Below are 26,411 nucleotides of genomic sequence, written 5' to 3'. Positions count from 1 at the left end.
AATAAACTCTGTCTGGCCCTGGGGCCAAAGAGATACACTGTGGGTATGATGCTTGCATGTGGCCAACATGCAACTAGACCATCTGGGGTCATGGGGAATTGAACTGTATTGAACCATAATGAGGTTCAATCCCATGACTCCATATGGTTCCCTGAGCACCACTAGAAGTGATCTCTGAGGGCAGAGTTAGGTATAAACCCTGAGCAGCACAGTGGTATGACTCAAAAAAAAAAAAAAAACAACTGCCTGGCCTTGTGGGTGAGAACTTATGAAAGATTGTATCATCAGTACTAGGTGGATAGTCAGACAGACACATCGTAGTAGAATTAGATAATCTTCTATGAGTTCTTGTAGACAAGTTGTAGGAAGAGTTAGTCAAAAGGAGCAAGATCTTGCCACAGAGATTTGCCAACACAGCCACCATGGCAACATGCAGGAATTCTAATAGTGCCTATGAAGGAACTGAGTGAGTTTTAAGTGTCTGAACACTAAATGCTAAACACACTAAACTGTACGAATCAGGTGGGTCAGTTAAGAGAACAAATATACTGTAAATAAAAAATCAGAATTAGGAAGCAGGTGTAACTTCTGCTCATCAAAGATTTTCTTCCCCACACAAGAAGTCAGGCACGGGGAAGGAACTTCATTAACTGTGAGTTCAAAAAGTGTGGGTGCACAACATGTACATTTTTTGCTCAAGAACTACCTCCTGACAGATGAACTGAAAGAATCCATATTAGGGCATCAAATTTTTGTGTACTTCAGCTAACTTGCAACATTGCTTTCTGCAAAACTGCTTGGCTGCTTTGCACCTGGGGGAGAGGGGACTTGGAAAGTGAACAGGGCATAACTTCTTTCTGAACCAAGTGTGACAGGATTCAGGTGTATTTACTGTTCCTGAAATGTATTGTCTCAGTAAAGCACCCTACAGATTTGGGTAAAGGACAACTCAGGATGCGGGTGGTTGGGGGAAATTGCCCTTTTCTGGAGTGTATTGTCTCACTAAAGCACCCTGCAGACTTGGGTAACTCAAAATGTGGATGGTCAAGGAAGATTACCTAGGGCTTAATGATTCCGGCTATAACCTTGCTTGTGCTGACAATCGATGTACGTAAATGCTGATCTTTGAATCTATAGGCTAAGGAGTGAGGTACTTTTAAATGGATTGGTTAAGAAAGTATATGTTGTTACAAATCTATTGGCTATGAAATGTGTGGACCTTGCTGTAACGGCCAGTGAAGGCCTATATAAGATCCCCTTTGAAGAAGCTCGGGGCTCTCAGCCACTGCCCATTTTTGGGGTATGCTGCGGAGCCCCAGCATGCTGGTCTAAATAAACCCCGTTTTTACTCCTGCAGGAATTGTGTCTATCTGGTCTCTCCGCGCCTCCCAGGGCTAGGGAACTCCCGATCCCAACAGAACGAGAGAACAAGTGAACAGGGCCACAAGCTGGTTGGTAATCAGTGACCGTTATTTTATTCTCCTTCACTTCTCTCTTACTGCATAGTTATATGGAAATTGTGAATAATGAGGATATACATAGATGGGGTTGAACATTATCATAACAATAGTAAAGTAAAGTAAAGTAAAGGCCCTCCTGTTGATCATCGATTTGCTCGAGGGGGCCCAGTAACGTCTCCATTGGGGACTTTGTTGCTGGAGCCATAGCACAGCGGTAGGGCATTTGCCTTGCATGCAGCCAACATGGCCGACCCGAGTTCGATTCCTCCACCCCTCTGGGAGAGCCCGGCAAGCTACCGAGAGTATCTCACCCGCACGGCAGAGCCTGGCAAGCTCCCCAGGATGTATTCGCTATGCCAGACACAGTAACAACAAAGTCTTCAATCATAACAATGAATTAATGTAAAGCCCCTCCTTCAGGGGAAGTTCTAGGAGATTAACTCAAGGACAAAATCTCGTCTGGAGGTTCAGCACGCTAGATTACTAGGAGATCTGCTCAAGGGTGGGATTCCATCTAAAGGCATATTGCTTGCTCTTTCCCTTCATTAGTAATCTATTTAAACAATCATATTGAATACTGATGTTTCTTGTCATTTTGTATGAACACAGTAAGAGATATAGTAAGCTTAAATAAATAGTGCCTCTCCCTGGGGACGTTTTGCTATATATCCCAGACTACAGTCCTCAGGCCAGGTTAGTCTTTCCTAACCCCAGTATGGGTCCTTATTCAATTACTTCTTTTTGGATCATGACCGAGTTTGTCCCATGACCATGCTCTTAACTTATTATACTCCTTAGCTTGTCCCTTTTCAATGCCAGTGTAGCTTACAGCTTGCCCTGGATCCACCCTTGTCCCTCACTGGTATCCTCCTTTTGGAGGTGTTAGGAAATAAGGGCAACTGAGGCTTAAGTCAAATAAATAGGACAGATACCCAGGAATAAATATTATTTCAGAGTTAATTAACACCCTGTTACAAAAGCATAACATGAACTGTCTTCCTGTGTCTATACAAAAGGGCATTGCTAAATAAACCATACAAATGACATTAAAGGAAACAGAAATGCAATACAGGATCATTAGTGCCTGATGAAATGGAGTGTGCCTCGAGAGCACTGTTGTGGGAGTAATGCAATAAATCTAAGCTCCCTACTGGATGAGCAAGGACAAATCAGTGTTATCCAACAGTTAACAACTGAGGATACGATAAAAACACAGGACTTGACTTTACTCCAGATTAGTCACAGCTCCCCTCTCTGCAGTTGCTGTTTCAACATCTGAGTTGTGAGTCAAACTGCTTCCATTTTGGATAGGATTTCTGACCTACTCCCTATTCATTTAATCATTGATCACAAAAGAAATATTTAAATTCTTATTATGCTACACTCAGTTTTGGTTACAAATTACCACACTTTTTTCAGTATAGTGAGCTTTTATTGAGTTTTATGGTATAGTGAGCTTTAACAGTGGACTTTTAGTATAGTGAGAAATCATCAGTTCTTCATTTACACAAACAATAATTTAATAACAATTTACTATTAGCAACTTAAAATAAATAAAATAAATCTGTTGCAAAGGGAACATTTTCTCTCAGGCAATGATTCAGACAAAAATTTGTGAGGAGATAGAACTTAAATCCAGTCTGCCATAAAGTGGTCCTGGGAAGAGAATTCAGATCAGAGAACAAGTAAAACAAATTCCTGGCCCTTGTCATACTTAAGGAACAGAAAAAGAATCAATGCAAAAGGAATGATATCTGAAGTGATACAAGAAAAGTAAAGAGAAAAAAACATGCAATTAAATTACCTAGAACTTTAGAGGTCAAATTAAGATAAAAGTACTTCATTTCAATATCCTAGAAAGTTATGAATGTTTTTAAGCAAGAAAGGGAAAGCAACTTAATTATTCTTGAAAATAATTGCACTGATTCCTGTACAAAAAACACTAACATCCCTCTTACCATTCCCCATGTTTGTTGTTTTTTAAAAGAACCTTTTGTTATGACAGTTCTAGAAACTTCCTTCAATACTGTTAGCCTGCTCAATCTCTGGAGTGCAGTTCTCTGGTTTGGATTTTGTCTTACTGCAAACAAAATCCAGTTAAATTACTAACGGAGAAATTCCTAGTTGACCAGGAACCAGCTGATGAAAGAGAACATTCCAGAGGACAGTGTTGGCTGGCATTTCCTACCCATTGAGAATTTTGGCAAGCCTAAATTTTTTAGGGGAAATAAAGAAACAATAATTTAATCTTCAGACAAATACCATAGACCCAGATGTTTTCATCAATGTTAAAATAGGGCAATCGGTAGTTGCCATACATAAACATTTTATTTAAAAAAATTAAAATGATAGAAATGTTCAGGTTAGGGAGATAGTACAGGGGTTATGGCACTTGCCTAACACATGGCTGGCTCTGGTTCAATCCCCAGCACCTCATTCTTTTCTCCAGGGATACCTCTATAAGGTATAGGTAACAAATATAAGATCTTGACAAAATGACTAGAAGGAAAAAAGGGTGGATAAAGCTCTTGCCTTAGATGCAGTCCCAGTTTAATCCCTGGCACAGTACATGGACCCTGAGCACCACCAGGAATTATCCTTAAACAAAGAATAACTCCTGAGCATCGTTGGATGTCACCAACCTCTCCCAAATCAAAATGTAACTAAATTCACAGAACTCTGCAGCTGTAATGCACATCAATTAATAGCCTTCATTTCAAAAGGTGTCTCAAAATCTTGCAGTAGCAAATAATTCTAGTCATGAACAACAATGTCAACAAAACAGAACTGGGTTAGTGGAAATGCGTTGTCTTCGAATTATAATTTCAGAGATAATAGTAATGACTTAAAAAGGCATAGATATTTACAAAAGCAAATTGAGCTCTTATTTCCTGGAACTTTTTTTTTGCTTCATTAACTTTATTTTATTTATTTATTTTTTATTAGTGAAACACCATGAGGTACAATTATAGACTTACAAATTTTTGTGCTTGGGTTTCAGTTATACAATGAACAAGTACCCATACCTCCACCAGCTCCTATCCTCCACCACCATGGGTCCCAGCATCCCTCCCACCCCCCTATTCCCCCATCCCACCCTGCCTCTGTGGCAGGGCATTCCCTTTTGTTCTCTCTCTCTCTCCTTTTGGGTCCTGTGGTGTGCAAGAGAGGCACTGAGTGGCAACCATGTTTGGTCTATAGTCTACTTTTGAGATATTGAAAACTTGTCTCCTAACTGCTGGAGGTTGGAGGTAGTGGTAATAAAAATTTTTAACATGAAAATTTCACATGGAAATAATATATATTCTAAAACTTAAAAGTACTTAGATTCTGTGCATGAAAACCCATTATTTAACAAAATACCTAGACTCTGCTTAAGTGGTAGGAGCAGAAGATTTTGTTAAGTTGAAAAATTAATAATACAAAGGGTAAGATCACATTGAATATATTTTAACAAGATGTAAAATGTGTTCAAGGATAACATATTCAGATCTAGCCAACAAAATTTCAAAGCTAGATTATAGTTGAAGGCCAAAAAGGGAAAAGGCAGTTTCCCTTAAAGCCAGAGGGGAGAATCTGGCTGAACAATATGTATAAAGAATTGATGGTTTATATTCTCTGTACAGCAAGTTAATCCTATCAGGAATAAGTATCGATTTAAATTTCACATCTAACTTTCTTAGCTTCTGTCAAATTTAATGAATGTTGATGCAGATATTGATTTCTCTAGCAAAAGGAAATTAACAGGACATTGTCCAATTTTGACCTTTACTTAATGAGCCATGTATACATCAAAAGACTTTTACAACATGTTGTTGATCAACCACAGAGCTTCAAAAGCAGGCTTATATACCAAAAAAAAAGGAAAGAAAAAAAATCAGTTTTCCAGTGATTCCCCAAACTCATAATTACTGTAGAGACAGAGCTCAATAGAAATGCAAAAGGGGGCAGGTCCCTTGCTATAATGAGGGCAATGAGAAACCATCAGTGAGTTGCACAATGTGGAAACTGGGATATGTCTACTTATAATTCAAATACCATCTTTTACAAGGCCCCGAGGGGAGTTTATTTAATAGCAATCCTGAATAAAATCTCTGGCTGTGTACCTTTAAGTCTAAAAATAAGTTCCAGTCCATGTTTGTTTAAATCTCTGCTATGGGAGAAAGCTTGACTTTAGGTTTGATGACCTTTTGGATGAAAATTCAGTTCCAGACCATCAAAAAAGAAATCACACGGATTTCTGTTGATCTGATGCTTCTAATGATTTTATTTCCTTTTTTGTTGTTTTTTTTTTCCCAGTGCATGCCTTATCTGGAGGAACAAGATGTAGGTAAATAATCAAATAAATATCTTTATCTTCTGAATAAAAGTTCTTATAAACTAAATAGGTTTAAGAGGTAGAGAGTCAAAGTTCTGTTTCAGATAATATCTTGCTGATAAATTACAAAATATCTGTATTTTATATCATCTCACTGTAGATTTTTCTATCAAGCTGCTTAAAAGCTATAGCTGTTGCCATCTTGAATATAGTTTTCAATATAAAAATGCATGACAGTGCTATTTGTTGTAATCAGATTTTAGTAGTCCAAAGTGTGTTACTAATATAGTACTCTGAAGAAGTCCGTAACATATATTTTATTAATATTGAAGTTCTTTGCAACTGTCTGACATTTTTTCCATGTTAAGATTTCAAACTCAGCACATCCAAGGACAGAGTTCAGAGGATTTATGAAATGGGCTAGAGAAAATATAAATTAAAACTGTTAAAAAGATAGCAGAATTCTGAAAAGATAGCAGAATTAAGTAAATTAGCCATACAAAATGCAGAGATATAGAGAACATCTCATCATTGGCTTTTCAGAAATGTTCAGATAACTTATTTGACTATCAAACAAACCGAGCCATTTTAAAATCTACATAAAAATACAGTAATAAAAGTCCAAATAATATATGGTTTTCATCAAATTATCTATGTGTGTATACAAATAGATGAAAACCACACACTGCTAAACTTTATACATATATGTTGTTATATATTATAATATATATACATATATATATGTATATATATATATATATATATCTGAAACCCAAGTGACCCGAGTAGTCTCTTAACCTAATTTGAAAATAAAATGGACCCGGCTCCCAGGCAACCTCTGATTCCGGAAGTCATGCCCACAGCCTGCCCCCAGTGCCATCTTACAGCATACAGCAGTGAAGAAAAAAACCGGCTAGAGGGCCCCAAAGCTTCCGGAAAATGCTCTGGGCCCCAGCCAGAGCTGATATCGCCGGGAGTTCCCAGATGGGGTAGGTACTGTCTCTCCGCCTTCTTCAGATGGAATCCCGGTGACCATGAGCTTCTACAAGCATGGCTCTGGTATGCAGATACCAGGACTTTTACCCGAACCGCGCAGCCGCTTATGCAGCCATGCAACATTCCCTGACATACCAAGTGATCAATGGATAGCAAATGATATAGCATTTTTCCCTGAAAATCAGGCTTGAATGATGATAGGAAAATCTGAGCAAAAGAGAATGCCCGACCTAAACACATCTAGATTTTATATTTAACTATGATGCTATGCCACCCTGGGAGGGGAAGAGTGTCTGTCCCTCGCCTGTCCCCCTTTGCGGCGGCAGCATGGTGGCCTGCATCTTTTAGAGCCTAAATAATGCAGATACGATACTGCATTATTGAGGCACGTTGTGCTTCATGGGATGGGGGTGGAATCAGCCCTGCTCCCCACCATGACAATGCTCCGGGTTGCCACCCTCAAACACCTCATCCAGTTTCTGACCGACCATGATCCCAAAGGCACACGTACCAATTCGGAACCCAGGGACTTCTGGCAGTAATCCCTCTAGGTTTATTACTAAAATGTCAGAAATACAAATTCGTGTGGCCACTGTTGTGGCCACATGACATCATATGCTCTTCATAATCAGCAATAAAAACATATTCTAATTACGTCTTTGTGGCAGGTCTGAATGTTGGGGGAAAATTACAAATAACAATGTTGGGTATTTTTTGTAATATTGAATGTGATCAATGGAGAGAGAGAGAGAGAGAGAGAGAGAGAGAGAGAGAGAGAGAGAGAGAGTAAAGTGAAAATCTGCCACACAGGCAGGGGGAGAGGGGGCGTATACTGGGGTTCCTGGTGGTGGAAAATGTGCACTCGTGAAGGAACAGGTGTTTGATCATTGTATGACCGACCGATACTTGAACTGAAAGACTGTGACTGTTCTCACGGTGATTCAATAAATAAAAAAGAAAAGAAAAGAAAAGAAAAGAAAAGAAAAGAGAAAAGAAAAGAAAAGAAAAGAAAAGAAAAGAAAAGAAAAGAAAAGAAAAGAAAAGAAAATGGAGATGATGGGCATTTTTGCAATGTCATTAGCAAACAGATTTCTATAATTTTTGGGGGGGGCGCACACCCAGCAGTGCTCAGACGTAATCATGATTTGTGGTCTGGGATCACTCCTGGCTTGGGGCACTATGCATATGGAATGCTGGATATTGAATCTAGTTCAGCTCTGCAAAACACAAATGCCCTACTGACTAGACTATTGCTCCAGCTCCAGTTTCTATAATTTTTAAGGAAAAAATCTTTTAAATAAAAGATTTGAAATCAAGTTATTGACCCAATTTTAAGGTCAAATCATATACCATTATGTACAATATTAACATTACGTGATTTGTTGAGGTCAGTGACACTTGAATCAAGATACAGATAGAAATAGTATCAATATTTCTGTCTGTACCTTGAGTTTTCATCCCCTTTATATAGATTTCATGGTAGTTCCTAAAAAGTAGAATACAAGAACCTCTCAGGTGGGGTGAGGGGTATTAGGCTACAGAAACAAATTAGCAAATGAAATTTGTAGTATTTCTTTGCAGAAGTCTTAAAAACAGGTTAAGAAGTCATTTAAATAGATAGAATTTTGACCTCGAGAAGGGTGTTGACTATTTAGTCTCAAGATTCTATCCAGTACAGTAAGTATACTTTAATTTCTTAAAATCTCTAGTAACATATAAAGATCCTTTAAAACCTATGTGAGTAAGAATGATTTTATTTTTATACTAATGATTCTTTGTTGTCACAGACTAGTTCTAGAGGGAAAATAGAAACATGGGAAAATATAAATACATTTTTGGTGCTGAACAAGGTCAATTTCTTAAGTCTTTAAACATATTTAACTTAAATGATATATTTATCCTCATAATAACTTTCATGTAGATGTAGAAAATTTTTTAAATTTGAAGGGAAAAATGCCACAAAAATATGACAAACAAGGAAAGAGTCCTATTTTTCCATTTCAATTCTGTCTACTAATTCTATTTATTTTTTCTTAAAATTGTGATTGAGGAAGAAGTATGCAACAAGCGGTTGAGAATCATCTGGGATTTTATCCAGTTAAATTGCAAATTCTCATTCCCAAATTACAATGCCCTGAATTTTCTATTTGGGTGGTGGTAAGTGAAGGAAGAATTCAACAGAGAAAGAGAGAGAGAGAGAGAGAGAGAGAGAGAGAGAGAGAGAGAGACTTTTGGAGTTGAAGTTTTGCTTCAACAATGGCCCGATAGCTCCTATAAACCAACCCAGCTAGAGATAGCACTGTAGCACTGTCTTCCCATTGTTCATCCATTTGCTTCAGCAGGCCCAGTAACGTCTCCATTGTGAGACTTGTTGTTACTGTTTTTGGCATATCGAATACGCCATGGGGAGCTTGCCAGGCTCAGGCGTGCAGGCAGGATACTCTCGGTAGTTTGCTGGGCTCTCCAAGAGGGAGGGAGGAAGCGAACCCAGGTCCACCCCATGCAAGGCAAACACCCTACGCGTTCTGCTATTGCTCCACCCCAGCTAGAGGTAACAACTATAAATTCTGGGGAAACAAAGAAAACCAGAAACCATCACTTGAAGGTTACCAGACAGTGAACAAAGAGATTAGAACAAAACAAAACAAAAACCCGGCTTGAAGCTATTTGGAAGAAGGTCATTGTAATGGGTAGAACTATTTCCTGAAAAGATATGTTGACGTTCCAAATTTCATATCTATGGATGTGATCCTATTTAGAGATAGGTTACTTGCATATGAAATTCAATTAAGATGATTTTTTTCCTACTGTGTTACCATGTCTTTGAAAGAAGTATCATTGTGGGTAAGGACACAAAGAAGTTAGGACCCCTGATAATGCGGGCAGAGATTGGAGTGAAAAAAATCAAGGACTGCCAAGGTTTGATCTTAACCACCAGCAGCTATTAACAGGCACAAAAGGACCGTCCCTCAGAATCCTCTTAGAGAAAACAGCCAGGCTGACAGCTAGAATTTAGACTTCCAGCCTCCAGAACTGTAAGAGAGCAATTTTTTTAAGCCACTCTGTTTAAGGTAATTTGTGTGCCATGCTAGGAAACTAACACAAGAATGATACTGAATTTCCTATAATGCAACTTTTACACTGAGTGTAGTCCTTCGTATTCACCGGGGGAACAAGTTAAATAACCTCAGCTTTGCAGGAGTGATGAATCAGAAACGGGTTTGAAAGCAACCCCATCCCTTGGAAAGTGAAAACATACATCTCAGAAAGTAGAGACAGAAAAAAAGAGGGCCCCAAATACCCTAGATATGTGCTGCTTAAGTCTGGCTGACCCTGTATGGCAGATGTGTGATTCAAATATACCCATTGTGCAAGCAGCAAGCGACTCTGCCAGACTGAATAAAAGAACTTAAATATGAGTTGCCATCACCTGCAAGAGAAATAAAACACAATTTTCAGTTCAAGTTAAGCCAAGTTAACAGCCTGCACAAACAAACACAGAACTCTTTAGAACATAACAGACGCAGAGTTCCGATGAAATGTCATTCACAATATACAGAATACTATTCAAAACACCTCAACGCAAGAAGAAATCAGAACACATAAACCGTTCTATACGGAAAAGACAATAAATAGATAGCAATATTGTTCGGCATGTTGAAATTCACCAATAAGAGCTATTATTAGTACATTCAGGACTAGAGAGGGGAAAATCTGCTCAAATTGACAGAAGACCTCACAGAAAAATAGGAACTATAAAAATAGCATAATGGGAACTGTGGAACAAAATAGTAACAGTAAAAAAAATATCTTTCTTGATTTGGTTATCAGTGAAACATAGGGGATATAGTTAGTCTATGAATTTTAAGATAGTTTAACAGAGAAGAAATAAAGAAAAAATGTAAAAAAAAAAAACAAAGAAAAATAACCATAACATGTAACACCTTGGGAGCTTGTGAATTGATTAAAAAAAAATCTACCTAACCTGTAATTGTAGTGTCAGAATGAGAGGCAATAAAGAGAAAAAGATGTATTAAAAGAAGCACTGACTAGTAATTTAATAAAATTTAATGAAATACATACAAGCTAGTAAAACATTCTACTTTGTCCATTCTACTTTGTCCCTCCCTGATATTAGGGTGAAAGCATTTTATCTTTCAACACTGAATAATAATGTTCATTCTGAGTTTTTTCAAAGATGCAATAGATTGGATTAGGAAAATTGTCTCTTTATTGCTTGTCTGATAGTTATTTTCTATCACTAAGGTATGTTGAATTTTTTTCAAATACTTTTTGTATATGTAACTATTGACAGCATTTTAAACTCCTTGGCCATAATTAGATCCCTATGTTTGATCAAAAATTAATGCTAAATTAATTTTGCATTTCTCAGATAAAAACTTTGGTGAAGATCTTGGGTATTTTGGTAGTAGTGAAGGAGAGTAACTGTGTACGTCAAAACCATAAACATTAGGGGACAGAGCAATAGTGCAGCATGTAAGATGCTTGCCTGGTACTCAGCCAACCACTGTTTGACCTCAGCATTCCATATGGTCCTCAAGTCACCATGAGGGATCTGTGAGCACAGAGTCATACCCTTAAGTGATACCATTAAGTATCACTGGGTGGGGCACAAAAACAAAACAAAAAAATACGATAAACAACACTATGGTAGGCATATGACTGAAACTACAATAATTAAATATTTTAAAAAACGGCAAACTCTTGTGACTTATCATTTTTTAAATAAAAATTCTACCTTCTGATCTTGATTAACAGTTTTTATGTAATGTTTTGATCTCATTTTGTTTGCTGAATAATTTTTGTTGCATGAGATGAGTTTAAAAGTTTGCTGTTATTGTCTATGCTCTAGAAAAAAATATTAAGAGTTATGTTAATTCCTAAAATATTAGGTTGAACTCAGCAATGCAATTATATAGGCCTGAAATTTACTTTTTTGAAAAACTTTTTAATTGCAAATCCAGTTCATATAATTAATATAGAGACACTGATACTATTTATTTCTTTGGTGCATATTTCAGTTAAATTACCCTTTTCATTTGAAGTGCATGCCTTATTAGCAATATCTGATTACAATACTCTAATATCCTCCTTTTGATTTTTATTCTTTAACTTACTCTTTTCACTCCTAATAGTGTTTATTTTGTCTTCTTCTTACTTTTTTCCTACTAATCTACAATATTTTGACCATACTTCTCTTTCCACAGAAATAATATCAATTACTTTGGTTTTTGTTTTCATTTTTCAAATGGTTATATCTATTATTGCCTTCCTATTTCTTAATTTGAACTTAATTGCTCTGTTTTTGCTATTTTTTATGGTTTCACCTAAAATAATTGTTATAAAATTTTTCTTTTCTGATATAAGCATTTAGTTTTATAAATTTCCCTCTAGTTACCTTAATTGCAATCCATAAATTTGAATATGTTTAATTTTTTTAGTTCAAAATGTTTTATATTTTCTTTTGTAATATGTACATGTGTGTCACGTGTGTGTGTGAGTCCATAAATTGTTTTGACATATTTAGGCTTATTATTATTATTTCTCTAGAATAGAAACATAATTTATTTGATTTCAAGCTGTTTCAATTTATAGATTTATTAAATGCCAACAAAATGACACAACATGTTAAACATGCTATTGTATCTTAGCATGAAGTTGTAGTGAGCTACCATATCATTTATATAAGCTGAATAGGTCAAGTAAATTGACAATTTTTTTGAAGTTTATGTTCTTGCTAATTCTTGCAACTTATTCTATAAATTGCTGAGAGACACATTGTTTGAAATTTTATACCCATGGATTTTTCTGTTATCTCATTTTTGCATAATTCATTTAGCATAATTTAAGGCATTTTTATTAGTGACATATAAGTTTTGTATTAATATAGTTTCTTTATATTAACCTCTTTATCAGATATAATGTACATAATTAAACTTAGTGATATTTCTTTATAGTATATCTATCTTTTCTGTTATTAATAAAATTACTCCAGTATTCCTTTGAAAAATCATTCCATGATATCCTAAGCTAAGCCTTCATAGCCATCATGAACTAATCTCTTTAAATATTAAATGACACCTTATATGACAAATATTTTCCAGCTATAATTAAGACTGTGGAGAAAGAGAGTTTATCTTGGATTATTAGAGTGATTCATGAGTGCAATCATGCTGGTGTGTGTGCGTGGTATGTGTGTGTATGTGTGTGTGCGCACGTGTGCGTGTGCACACGTGTGTGTAGGTGTATGTGGGTGTGTGTTTAAGAAAATCACACAGATATAGTCAGATAATTGAAGTAAAAAGAATAGGACCTGGATGCAGAAAACAGGGTAATGCCACAAATCAATGAATGCTGAGCCTCACTATAATATGAGAGGGGCAAGAAATATATTTCTGTCTAGAATTTATGGAAGGACAACACTTCTGCTGACATCCTGACTTGGGCTAGGTGATAATTAATTTGAACTTCTGATCTTAAGATATGCAATAGAATAATTTTCTGTTGTTTTAAGCTACCAAGTTTTTGGTAATTTAATATACCAGTCATAGAAAACTAACATGCGTGCATTATATTTGTTCGCTTTATAATCTATCTGCATCTTGAAAAATTATATACATAAAAAAACTGGGCCGAGAAATATCACCATGGGTTAAGTCACTTGCTTTGCCTGAGTCTTATTCTGGTTTGATCCCTGGCACCACATAAGGTGATATGAACTTCCAGAGAACTTCCAGGAGTGGTCCAGGAGCACAGAGACAGGAATATGCCCTGAGCACTCCCAGGTGGGGCCCAATCTCTCACCCCTCACACAAATAAAACTTGGATTTCAATTAAATAGCACAGAATGAAGTATTTAGAGTTCATCTAGCCCTGCCTTTAAATTATGTGTGCTACTGTAGACATTAATGTTTATATAATTGAAAATATAGTTGTGTTAAACCTACTCTATGCTGTATTTGTTTTATTTATTCTACTTTCTTCTTCTTTTATTGGATATTCGCATGTCTATATTTTGGATATTTTTCAATATTCTACTTTCTACTTTTTACTTATAAATTATATTTTTGTTTCATTGTCTAAGTCAGTTGTTCTAGACATGCATGATTTATTACTGAAATTTTTTAGTTCACTTTCAAATAATTATATATTATTTTAAAATTTTATGCTATTTCAGATATATCAAACTATTTCTGGTTTTCTTTTCTGTATTATAATTGTAGTTTATGTGTTTACAAAATTCCATTGTTATTCAACTTAATTTATATTTTAGTATTAAACATTAAATTGAATTAAATTTATCCACATCCTTACAATTCTCATATACTTTTAATGCTGCTATTATTTTTATCACACTTAAATTGATTTGGTATTTCTAAATTTTCAGCTGGATATCATTTTCTTTTAATTGCAGGGCTTTTTAAAAATTATTTTGAAAATAAAACTGCTAGAAATAAATCATCTCAGTTGTGTTTTTCAAAAATATTTTACTTTGCTCTATCTTATTACAAATGTCTTCTTGGGTATAGATATATATATATGTTGATATATTTTTATTTCTTTAATAATTCTATTGCTTTGTCTTAAGATGATTCTATGGTAACCATCTTTTAGACTGCTCATGTAATATCTTTTTTGGGGGGACATCTTTAGATTATCTCTAAGTTTTTCTTTTTTCTTTTCCTCTTATGTTTAACCACTGTCTGGTAGTTGTTAGAATCTTACTTTACATTTTCATCATTCCATTTTATTTGTGTTGGAGTTACTATAATTTTTTGAGGGAGAGAGACATCCAGTGGTGCTCAGGGGCCACACTTAACATTCTTTAGAAGACCATAAATGATGCCGGTATTAAACTATCATAACAGTCATAGCCTTATGCATTGGTATTTCTGGTATTATTTCTATTTTTTCTATGTTTAATTTACCAATCCTTTTATTTTGTAATTATTCATCTCATTTTAATTTCTAGCATTTCCATCAGATTTCCAATTATATTTTCTGATTTTCTCCATCTGATATTTAAGTTTTCTGCTATATCATTTGACATGCTGTTTATTTTAATTTCAAAATTCTTTTACAATGCTAAGTTCTGAATCTTTTTCTATGAATTGTTTTTGCCTTTTGGCAATGATCTTTAAAGAGAACAGTCTTTCCTTTGTCTTTCATTTTTGTTTGTGTTCTTTAAAATAAAGTTTAATTGGATGCTACTTATGTCTTGTAGCATAATAGCAGACTGAACTTAAGAGTATACTTAGAAATAGCATAATAGCAGACTGAACTTAAGAGTATACTTAGAAATAGCTATGATTCTTCATTTGTCAAGCCATTAGTATGCTTGGTTCAATAATTGGAGTAGATAGTTGCACTGTGTTAGTTTAACTGTTGTTCTAGCGACTTCCATTCTACCACAGACTTCAAGTTCCTCTAGTGACAGATTATTGCTACTTTTGCTTCCTCTAAAGTCTAGAGTGCTAAAGATTTTCCTTTTTCCTTTTCACATGGTTCAACCGCAGATCTTAACAAAGTCTTGATACACACTCCTGGGTCTTCCCTTGAGTATATACGTCTATTGATTTTTTTCTTTCTCCTCAGCATGGAGAGCTTATGATAGGTATAGAGAAATGTCTCCATTGTTCTGTTCTATCCCTAGTTAGTCTTCAGCATGTCATAAGTATCTAATCATCAAGGTCATTGTTTTCTCAACATTTCTGAACGTTTCTATTGGCATGAAACTCTTGCATCTTTAAACATAGATAAGCTTTTAATCTTTTGTTATAAAAGACATTGATCTCAGTTATCTTGACTTTCTTTATCTTTTATATGAACACCAAGTAAGAGTCGATGAGTACTGACTGGTAAATGGGTACAGAATTCCTTTTAAGTCATGCTTCTCAGAATCTTAAGCAGTAGATAGCTCAAATTTATTTCACATTGGGATCTAGGTTTGCCACAGCCTCTACCTGGAACTTTTCTATTAATTTTCACAGAGAAATGAAATTGAATATAAATTGTAATGTGAATATAATTTTATCATTAGATAATACATTAGGTATACTAGTTTTTAATAATTACTTATCTCATATGTATTTATATATGTTCATTTTATAGTATCTTTCTCATCTTATGCTTGTTAAAGATAAAAATATTCATAGAATCTTTCTCTCTCACTGGGGGACTTTACAACTTTTCGAATTTAGTTTAACTGTTTGCACTGTCATTGCATATTAATGCTCAATATTTTCAATGTTTTAAAATTTAGTATGAGCCATATTCTCATAGTTTCTTCTGTTCTCCATATAAGTTAAATACATATAATGTTTTAACATGCACATTGAAATACACTCTTATGATTTCTTACTTTAAAATAGCTCATGTGCATTATTAAAGATGACGATACCCTTTTAATAGCACAATCAGCATAAAACATACACTGTTCATTTCAGGAGAGCAACAGATAGCCCAAATTTGTTTCACACTGGGATCTAGGTTTACCACAACTTCTACCTGGAATTTTTGTACTAATTTTCACAAAGAATGCTAAATTGAATATAAATGGTAATGTGAATGTAATTTCATCATTAGATAACACTTTCAATTGTTTTTATCATAAGTGTAGCTAAAAATAATAGTCAAGGTTTTGGTACTTAGAAGGGATTAAACTGGATTAATATCACTTCTTACAGAAGTTGATCTAAAGTCAAGACTCATTATGCCTAGGTGTGCTCTAAATTCAACAGTTTTATTGAGTGCATTAGTGGGAATATAGTTTAGTTCCAATTAAATGATGCTTTACCTACCTATTTAATTAGGTGTATATTGAATTCAGTTATTTTCTCTTAGGATAAAGTGAAGTGGGAAAATCACAGAAACTGTGATTATAATAAAATAAAATAAAAAATTTTGGTAAAAAAGCAAATTTATAATTTTACTAATAAAAGAAAAAGGAGAAGGAAAGCTTAAGAAAAGTTGCGTGTTATATCTTTTTTAATTATTTTATTTTTAATCTTTGTTTTAAAATTCGATGGGTTGTGGCCATCTTGCCTCACTCAACAGTGAAGAATCCACATGGGAACCATAACACCAGAGAATTCTTCAGGTCCCAAACCAAGCCAATGTCGCCGGAGTGCCCAAGATGGAGCAGGTGCAGTCTCCCCACCTTTTCCAGATGGAATCCCGGCAACCATGAGCTTCTACAAGCATGACTCCGGTATGTGGGGACAAGGACTACTCTTCCAAGCCACGCGGCCTTTCCTGATATAGAAACTGAACAATGGAAAATAAATGATCTAGCATCTGCCCCTAGAAGGCAGGCTAGAATGGAGGTAGGAATGTCCAAGCAAAACATAATGCCCAAAACTATAGAACGAGTATCTGAACAGTTGTCTGCAGTAGAGGCAGGGTAAGGACTGAGATGAAAATGCAGGGGATAATGGGGATATTGGTATTGTAAAGTTTGCACTGGTGGAGCGATGGGTGATGGATCATTGTATAGCTGAATATCAAACATGAAAGCTTTGTAACTATCTCACGGTGGTTCATGTTTCTGAACTGTAAATTAAGCTACAGCCCTGTGCCACCCTGGAGATGGGGGAAGGGCATTGTCCCTTCCACCTTCTCCCCCTCAGCAGCATGGTGACCCCCATCTTTCAGAGCCTATTGGACTGAGTGGTACAAGACTACAGTGAAGAGACATGGAGGGCCCTCACGGGGTGGGGGCTGGAACCGGCCCTTCTCCCCGCCCCGATGAGACCCTGAGTTGTCACCCACAAATGGCTTCTCTGGCTCCTGAATGTCATGATCCCAGAGGCACACAAACCAATCTTGGAACCCAGCGGCTTCTGGCAGAAATTCCTCCGGACTTAATTACTAAAATATCAGAAATCCAAAATTGTGTGGCCACTGTTGTGGCTGCACAACATCATATGCTCTTCATTATCAGCAATAGAAAACAAATTATCTTATGATGCCTTCTCAGCAGGTCTGAATGTTAGGGGAAAAATCCAAGTAATAATGGTAGGGAGTAAAGTGGAAATCACCTGCCACACTGGCAGGGGCAGGGGTGGAGTGGAGGGGTATACTGGGGTTCTTGGTGGTGGAAAATGTGCACTGATGAAGGGATGGGTTTTTGATCATTGTATGACTGAGACTTAAACCTGAAAGCTTTGGAACTGTTCTCACAGTGATTCAATAAAAAAAATGGGGGGAGGGAGTTGTGACCACATGAGGCAGTGTTCACTTAATAGTACATTCTTTTTGAAGACTCCAACCCTGAAACAGATCTTTACCACAATAGCAAATTTATGAACAATGGGAAGACAGTGCTACAGTGCTCTCTCTCTCTTTCTCTCTCTCTCTCTCTCTCTCTATATATATATATATATATATATATAACAGCTGTTAGAAAAAATGAGGTCATGAAATTTGTCTATAAATGGATAGATTTGGAGAGTATCATGCTGAGTAAAACAAGTTGGAAGGAGAGACACAGGTAGAGAATACCACATTCATTTGTGGCATATTAAAAAAAAACCCACAAGGCCAGTGAAAACAGGCCAGGAGGACTGGTCAATGGTGGGTCAATGGTGTGGGAGATGGAGAGTAGTTAAGACAAAGGAGGGTCCATTATGACAATATTGGCGATGATTGCTTTGGGTAAAAACTGAGTGTTGAAAGCAGATAAAGGAATATACATGATTACCTTTCTGTATCGCAAACCATAATGCCTAAAATGATAGAAAGAGAAAGAGAGAATAGAGAGAGAGAAAGAGAGAGAGAGAGAGAGAGAGAGAGAGAGAGAGAGAGAAGAGGTGCTTGCCATAGAGGCAGGGTGTGGTGGGTGGGGGGTGGTGTTTGGGTGGCATGGGAGGGAATCTGGAGACACTGGTGCTGGGAAATTACACAGGTGAAGGGATGGGTGCTGGAACATCGTGTGACTGAAATGCAATCATGAACAATTTTGTAATGCTCTACCTCATGGTGTTCCAATTCAAACAAACAAACAAACAAACACTATCCTCCTGTCATTCGTTCATTTGCTCAAGCGGGCCCAGTAACATCTTCATTTTGAGACTTGTAGTTACTGTGTTTGGCATATTGAATATGTCATGGGTAGCTTGCCAGGCTTTGCCGCGCAGGCGTGATACTCTTCGTAGCTTGCTGAACTCTCCAAGAGGGGCGAAAGAACCGAACCCAGCTCTGCCGGGCTGGCTGTGTGCAAGGCAAACGCCCTATTGCAAAGTCGACCAACTCTTAAATATTCCAATATTTTATTCTAACCCATTCAGTTATTTATATATCAGCAACCTCCCTGAAATAAACCACAGGAGACCAAGACATGCAATATTTTACCAAAAGCATTTTATGTTTCCCCCACTTTCCCGTATTAAAATAGCACCTTTCCTACTTTTCCCCCCTTACCTATAAACAAGAAACTTCCAGCAAGAATGCTTGAACATAAGACTCGATGCCCTAAAAGTGACTGAGTGTGGTCCTTCTAGAAATTGCCTCTTCTGTTATGCTGTTTGTGTGTTGGGTTCCTGGCAGCATAATCTTGGCATTAGAGAAAAAGAATTCCATGTATAGAGTATTTTTGTCAGGAATTATCAGTGCCAGGCATGGTTTTAAGTTACATTTTAACAGTGGGGTGGGGAGACTCTGCCCCAGATGGTGGATGTAAAATGTGCCATAAATTTTAATGAAGCAAATAAGTCACTAATAACCCTACTGCTCACTCCGCTACATTTGGGGCCAATCTTAATAAAGGAAAATTAAAAAGGCACATGCAGCCCTTAAACAAGTGCCTAAGAAGCCTAATATGATTTATTAATTCAGCTATTCACACTCCGATGGCACAGCCCCTGGTCATCTGCTCAAGTACAGCTGCTTCGTGTAAAACTAAATAAATAAATAAGTTTATTGACCACCAGATGTCCCAGCCTGTTATGTATGATGGGAGATTTCAGGTCACCCTCAGTTCAAGCGGATTTCCTGAATATATATGTTTTGGTGCCCAACACTACCTAGAAAATCAGACATGTGTGGGTGCATGCATGCATGCTTGTGCATGCATGGGTGTTTGTGTGTGTGTGTGTGTGTGTGTGTGTGTGTGTGTGTGTGTGTGTAGCACAGAGAGACAGAGACAGAAAGAGAGAATAAGAGAGAACATAAAGATAACTTCATGGCTTAGGGGTTTCAAAGTAAATCAGTTCATATATTGTGCACATTTTTCTCGGTCTATCTTATACCTAATTTTCAGGAAAAAATGAGTATACAAAGAAGTCCTACAATTTTCTCACATTGAATTTGAGAGAGTATCACCTCAGATGTTCAACTATCTCAAGGCAGAGTCATTATCATGAAAGCGTGAATAGTCCTTAATAGAATAGTCCTTAAAGTTTTGCCAGTTCCAATAAAATATTCTTATATGTCAATATGTCCCAGTTACACTAAAATAATCTGAAGTTTTGCGATATGTAGAATTGCCCATTTTTGAACCACTCTGAGACAGATTAGTGCCCATCCAGAAAATCATGGTCATTATTGTCAGCTCTGTACAATTTGGCCATTTATGTAAGTAACATAAAATTATGTAGGCAGTGAGATTTTAGCCAAATTTAATGAAAGAGAGAGCTCAAATACATAAATATGTTTAAATGGTTTTTTCAATGTAACTTGAAGTTGAAAAAGTAATGGAAAATTATTGGTTATATACCAAGAAGCTTTAATAGCATCTTTGGTTTATGAGAGGATATTTTTCTGCCTGTATAACAACTTTGTCCTCTGGAACTTTAAGTGTTGTGTTTCATATTTCTGTCAGGCTTATTATTGATTACACTAACCCTCAGGCTGAAAAAAGGAAAGGAATTTCTATTGTTTGGTAATTATTCTGTAAATTCAGGAAAAAAAGTAAGTTATTTATAGTCATTTTACATTCTACAGTCTCTCCAAACTTTCCCCCTTAAAACCTTTGAGCTAAATTTCACCAAAGCACATACAGGCTAGCGTCTTTCCATTTCAAAACTATTTAAAGATTTAAAAAGCACTACTTTTTATTGTTTCTGGGTAGCAAGCGTTTGAAAATTCTGAACATACAATGGTTTTCATAAAAAGCTTCAATCACTGAAATGGCAGGGGATGCCAGCCCGAAATGCATGCTGTATTTTTAATGTTAAAGGGGGCTCACAACATTTATTTTAAAATTGCATTGCTAAAAATTAACTTCATCTGAAAGATAAGCAGAAGATGAAAGGTGTCGTGCTCAAGAGAAAACGCTCCTCTTTTGACTCATAAAACTCCCCAGCCCACATGTAAATAGCAGATGACCAAATGACCTAAGTCAGTCATTCTCTTGCCTTGGAAAGGGAGGAGAGCAACGCTTTTCAAATAAAACTGAAAAGCCCAATATCCCAGATCAAGCTGCTCAAGCTAGAAACTTAAAACAAAGGCTTGGACATCTGAATCTGGGACCAGGTGAAGACAACCCCATGGGATTGGAGCAGAGTTTGATTCAGGGAGGGCAGCCGAAGAGTTCTCAAACCTTCCCTTTAGACGTGTTTAATTAGCTGGGGGCCTGTTGTGTTTGTTTGGTAGATTTGGATACAAGTGTAGTGAGGGAAGTGGGGGGGATATCTTAAAAAAAAAAGTTCTTTTCATGTCTTTTTATCAGTAGTCTCTCCAAAGCCAAGGCAGGTGTCCGTGGGATTAAACATAATTACAAAGTGAGAGGGAGTGAGAAGAAGGCAGCTAGATAATAATTCCCGGCAGGGCTGGAATTTCAGAGCAGGGGCAGGTGCTGAGGGAGGCCCCTATCTCCCGACGCATTGAGTCACGAGGTTGTGCAAAGGCCTACATATTCATCCTTTCAACGGGAGGGCACTGCAGCCTGCCAGGACAAAGACAGGCTCTTCGGATCCATGCCAGGGTGGCCGGCCCCGGGTACCATGGCTACAGGAGTAAGCAGAATCTGCTCCTCACTGCGGCCTTTGTGGGTTGGCAGGCGCAGGGAACAAAGTGCCACTTCTTACCATTGTACGGGCACATGCATAATCATCCTCCCTTTGGCTTATCATCATGAATTAGCAATTACTCTATTATTAAACCGGACGAGCAGCAGCAGGTGACAAAGCACCGCCACCTCCAGCTTGTATTTCTGAAGCCCTTCATTTACTTTTTTTTTTGGTTTGGGATTGACCTCTTCGGCAAGTGTATTCCTATTGTGCATGAAATTCTATGATCCCATAGAGAAAAAAAAAAGCGCTTTCCTTTCTCAGTTTGGATGGTCTGACCCATGGTTTAACTGGAGAGGGGAAGAAAGCGCTAAAAGAAAGATGGACAAAAAGGGCCCTTCTTCGGCTCCCAGAACACCTGGCCTACACAAAGAGCGCAGAAACCCCCAACTCCCACCCACCCACTGTGCCAAGCAGCTTCGCACCCCAGACTGCCTCCTCCAAGCCGCTCAGGGCTGTCTGGACTCTTCATTTAAGATCCATTATGTACTGGAACTTTTCAGATAATGCCACTTTGTATGGTCTTGTACCCACAGTTCTCTGGCCCGTAGAGAAATAGACAGTCCAACTGGGATATTTCAATTCCTATGACCCCCGGCTTTCTAATCTCGGTGAATAGTTAAGCATTTTAATAGCGGCTGATAAATTATTTCAATGCGTCTTGGAAGAAGGAAGTCCTTTCTGTAGAACTCTGAAAAGAAGAGAGCCCTATTTTTGAAGCTGGGCTTCAATTGTGTTGTTGTTCTTGTCGTTGTTGTTATTGTTGCTGTTGTTGTTGTTGTTGTTGTTGTTTAGACCTTGGAAGAACACTGGAGTGTAAGCCTTCCAAGTGGAATTAATAATTCAAAGAGAATAAAGTTTATTTTTCCTTTGTAAGGTTTTGCAGTACTGGAGATGAAACTGATTTTTCACTAGAGTGGTTAGTTGAGGAAAATGGGGAGGCAGAAGAAATTGGTAGAGGGGTCTTAGTGGTGGGATGGTCCTGGAATTTTGGTGGTGGTCACAGTAAATCCCATTGTTGTATTAAGCTGTTTTATTACACATATGTAGATATACACATATATAAAACTGTTATTACAACCTTATTATACTGAAAACTAGTAACAAATCAAATTTAATGTGACAAGTATAAAGGTAAAACCTCCCCCCCCCCCCCCCCGTTGTTCATCGATTTGCTCGAGCGGGCCCAGTAACGTCTCCATTGGAGACTTTGTTGTTACTGTGTCTGGCATATCGAATACCTCACGGGTAGCTTGCCAGGCTCTGCCATGAGGGCGAGATACTCTCGGTAGCTTGCCGGGCTCTCCGAGAGGGGTGGAGGAATCGAACTCGGGTCGGCCATGTTGGCTGCATGCAAGGTAAACGCCCTACCGCTGTGCTATCGCTCCAGCCCTCTGTAAGGGGAAAATGAAAAGAGTTATATTTTCCAACATGATAGTAGTTTTTAACCTATGAAATAGAGATATTCAAGCAAAATATCCATTTTATTATTTTACATCCTGTCAATTAGTGAAACATTGATATTTTTGATGTGTAGATGCATGTTTAAAAATTAATGTATGATTCTCAAGTTTTATAATTATAAATTTTATGTGAGTGCCCACTTGAAATTTTTATATCTCTTCATATGCCATCAACTACTTTGTTTTTGTAAAGAGTAACAGTTGTCTGGCTATTATAAACTCAATAGTAATTTGCCAATAATCTCAGGACTTAAGAGTGTGATTGAGCATAAATACTTTAGATACCAGGAAGTGAACTCATTATTAGTACTTTGGCATGTCACAATAAATAAAAGCATTCTAGGGAAATTGGAAACTCAAGGTTTAAAGAACATTTTTTTAATATTTTTATTAATGAGACATCATGAGGCACAGTTGTAGACTTACAAATTTTTGCGCTTGGGTTTCAATTATACAATGATCAAATACCCATCCTTCCACCAGTGCCCATTTTCCACCACCACGGAGCCCAGTGTCCCTCCCACTCCCCATCCCCCAGCTCCCACCCTTCCTCTGTGGCAGGCCATTCCCTTTTGTTCTCTCTCTCTGATTGGGTGTTGTGGTTTGCAAAAGAGGAAATGGGTGACAATCATGTTTGATCTATAGTCTACTTGCAGCATACTTCTCTCATCCTGGGAGGATCCTCCCAACACCTTTATTTTATTTTATTCTCTATCTGAGCTCCCTTTTCCCCTAGCATGTGTGGTTGACCTCCAAGTCATGGAGCAAAATTCCTGGTACTAATCTCGGCCATTCTTGGGTGTTAGTCTCCTATTTTGTTACGTTATGTTAAGGAACATTTTTTTAAGAATCATAAATCAGAGTTTACCTTTGAGGCAACTCCTTCTGAGAACAGAGTAAATTAAGGGCATCTTTGTCCTCCAAAAACAATAAACTGAGGAGAGAACCAAAAAAGCACAGTTTGGAAACTTTTGAGAGTACTGATTCTATTTCTGGACAATAATTTAACATTAGTGGAAAGCAACAGGGACACAGGAGATTATGACTAGAAAATGGCAAGCGGGCTTCTGGGAAATTTTGTATAAAGAGTCTAAGAAAGGCATTGTGCAATAAAATTAAAATTAAAAATAAGATAAAGATTATTCACATAGACTACTTGGAGTTCTATAAGAAAATGAGCATCTTTGTGTAGGGTCTCTTGAGCATTTTGTTTAAATATAGCATTTTCATAACTAAGGAGAGGGCTTCTGCTCTTATAGTAAGACCATCTCTGGGAACAAGACAAGATTCTCTGAGGCCAAGTAACATCAGCCATGAAGAGAAGAGAGAAATCAGAAGGGAGTGCTGAGTTGTGCCATGCTCATGGAAACGCCAGCACAATGCCTGGAGAAATCCTATGGATTTCTTGAGCAGTAAAAGAAAAAAAGAAGAAGAAATCTGGTACAAGGGGCTATCCACTACAAAGATTCTTTCGGGAAGGATGGGTTTAATATTCCGGACATCAATCTAAAGGGCTGGAAGGCAGAGGCGTTTTTTGTTAAAAATTTTATTATTGATTCTATCTGAATTGTACCTGCAACATTTTTCCTGATAGTTGAGCTGCACACCAGTCTTGAGAGCTTAATAAATTGAAATACTGAGATATATGTTAGTTCCTAATAAGCCTTAGGTTACATACTTTTCACTTCTACAATCTTATTTAAAAATGGGAGCAGGGCTAAAATGTTAGTACAGTGGGTAGGGCACTTTCCCTGCACACAACCAACCTGAATTTGAATCCCGGCACCATTCCCAAGCCCCACCAGAAGTGATCCCTGAGCACAGAGCCAGGAGTAAGCCCTGAGCACCATTGTGTGGCCCCACAATCAAAAGTAGAAAAATAAAATAAAATGAAATATGAGACAAAGAACTGAATAGAAACTTTACCAAAGAAGAGAAATCAATGAACTGTAGGCAGATGCAAAGTATTTATCATCACTTATTATTAGGAAAACTCAAGTAGACATGACAAATATCACCTCACATCTAATTGAATGGCCTATGTCAATAAGATCAGAAACTTTATTGGTGACTATTTGGAGCTAAAGGAATCCTCATACATTTTTTGGTGAGGATGCAAAATACTTTAGCCTCTACATATAACAGTAAGGAGATTTCTCAAAAAAATTAAAATTGGTTCATATGGCCTGGTAATTCTACGCATAAGTCTCTAAAAAAATTAAAGTATGACATCTCCAAAATCCACAATACTGACATCCTAGTAGTAACACACCAGATTGGATGGGAATGTAACATAGAAATCAACCAATCTAAACTAAAAGAACTTTAACACAAAAGATATAACTTGCAAAACTTCTTAGCAAACTTAATGCGCCCATCATGAGATCCAACAATTTTCAGAAATTTTCTTCTACTGAAATATTTTTCCATCATTCTGCTGGTCAGCTAGTGGTGATAAGTAATATAAAATAAATTACTGTGAGTCCGCTATGGTGGCAGACTTAAGGGATGGTTGGAAAAATGGAGACAATGGCGGACGGAAGGTGACGGAGGTGGTGAGATTGGTATTGAAATATTGAATGCCTGTAAGAAGTTATCGTGAACAACTTTGTAAATCATGGTGTTTAAATAAAGTAGAAAAAAGAAATCACTGATTTGAAAAATTTAGAAGAAATTGAGGACTGAAGAAGTATTTTTTCAGTCTTCTTTGTTATTCTTAAGTTCTGATGTTTTTGTTGCTATATTTTTAATTAATGAATACTTTACATTCCTTGAAAAATAAACATTAAAAACACTGATCTCAAATTTATAAAAACACAACCAACTTTTCTATTTCACCAAAGATTTGGAAGCAGTCAAGTAACTTTTCAATTCTAAATATAGCCCGGATTCTCTTGATCAATCTAATTGATCTTGGCTTTCTGACTTGTACTTGGATTCTACTCTTCATGAGTAGCAAACGTCTATCATACCTTCCAGTTTTATCCACACTTCTAGTGTAATTTTCTTGAATTTGTTTTAGCTATTTTTTTGTGAGAGACTTTATTTTGACCTGAGTAAAGGACTCTAAATGTTTGAGTATAAGATATTATATATAGTTACATTATAACTAAATACATGTGTAAATATTTATATTTATATTTAT

The sequence above is a fragment of the Sorex fumeus genome, unplaced genomic scaffold, assembly GCF_029834395.1.
Source record: "Sorex fumeus unplaced genomic scaffold, SorFum_2.1 ptg000094l, whole genome shotgun sequence".
Classification (NCBI taxonomy): domain Eukaryota; kingdom Metazoa; phylum Chordata; class Mammalia; order Eulipotyphla; family Soricidae; genus Sorex; species Sorex fumeus.
The sequence above is the reverse complement of the archived record's forward strand: the minus strand, read 5'-3'. Positions refer to the sequence as shown.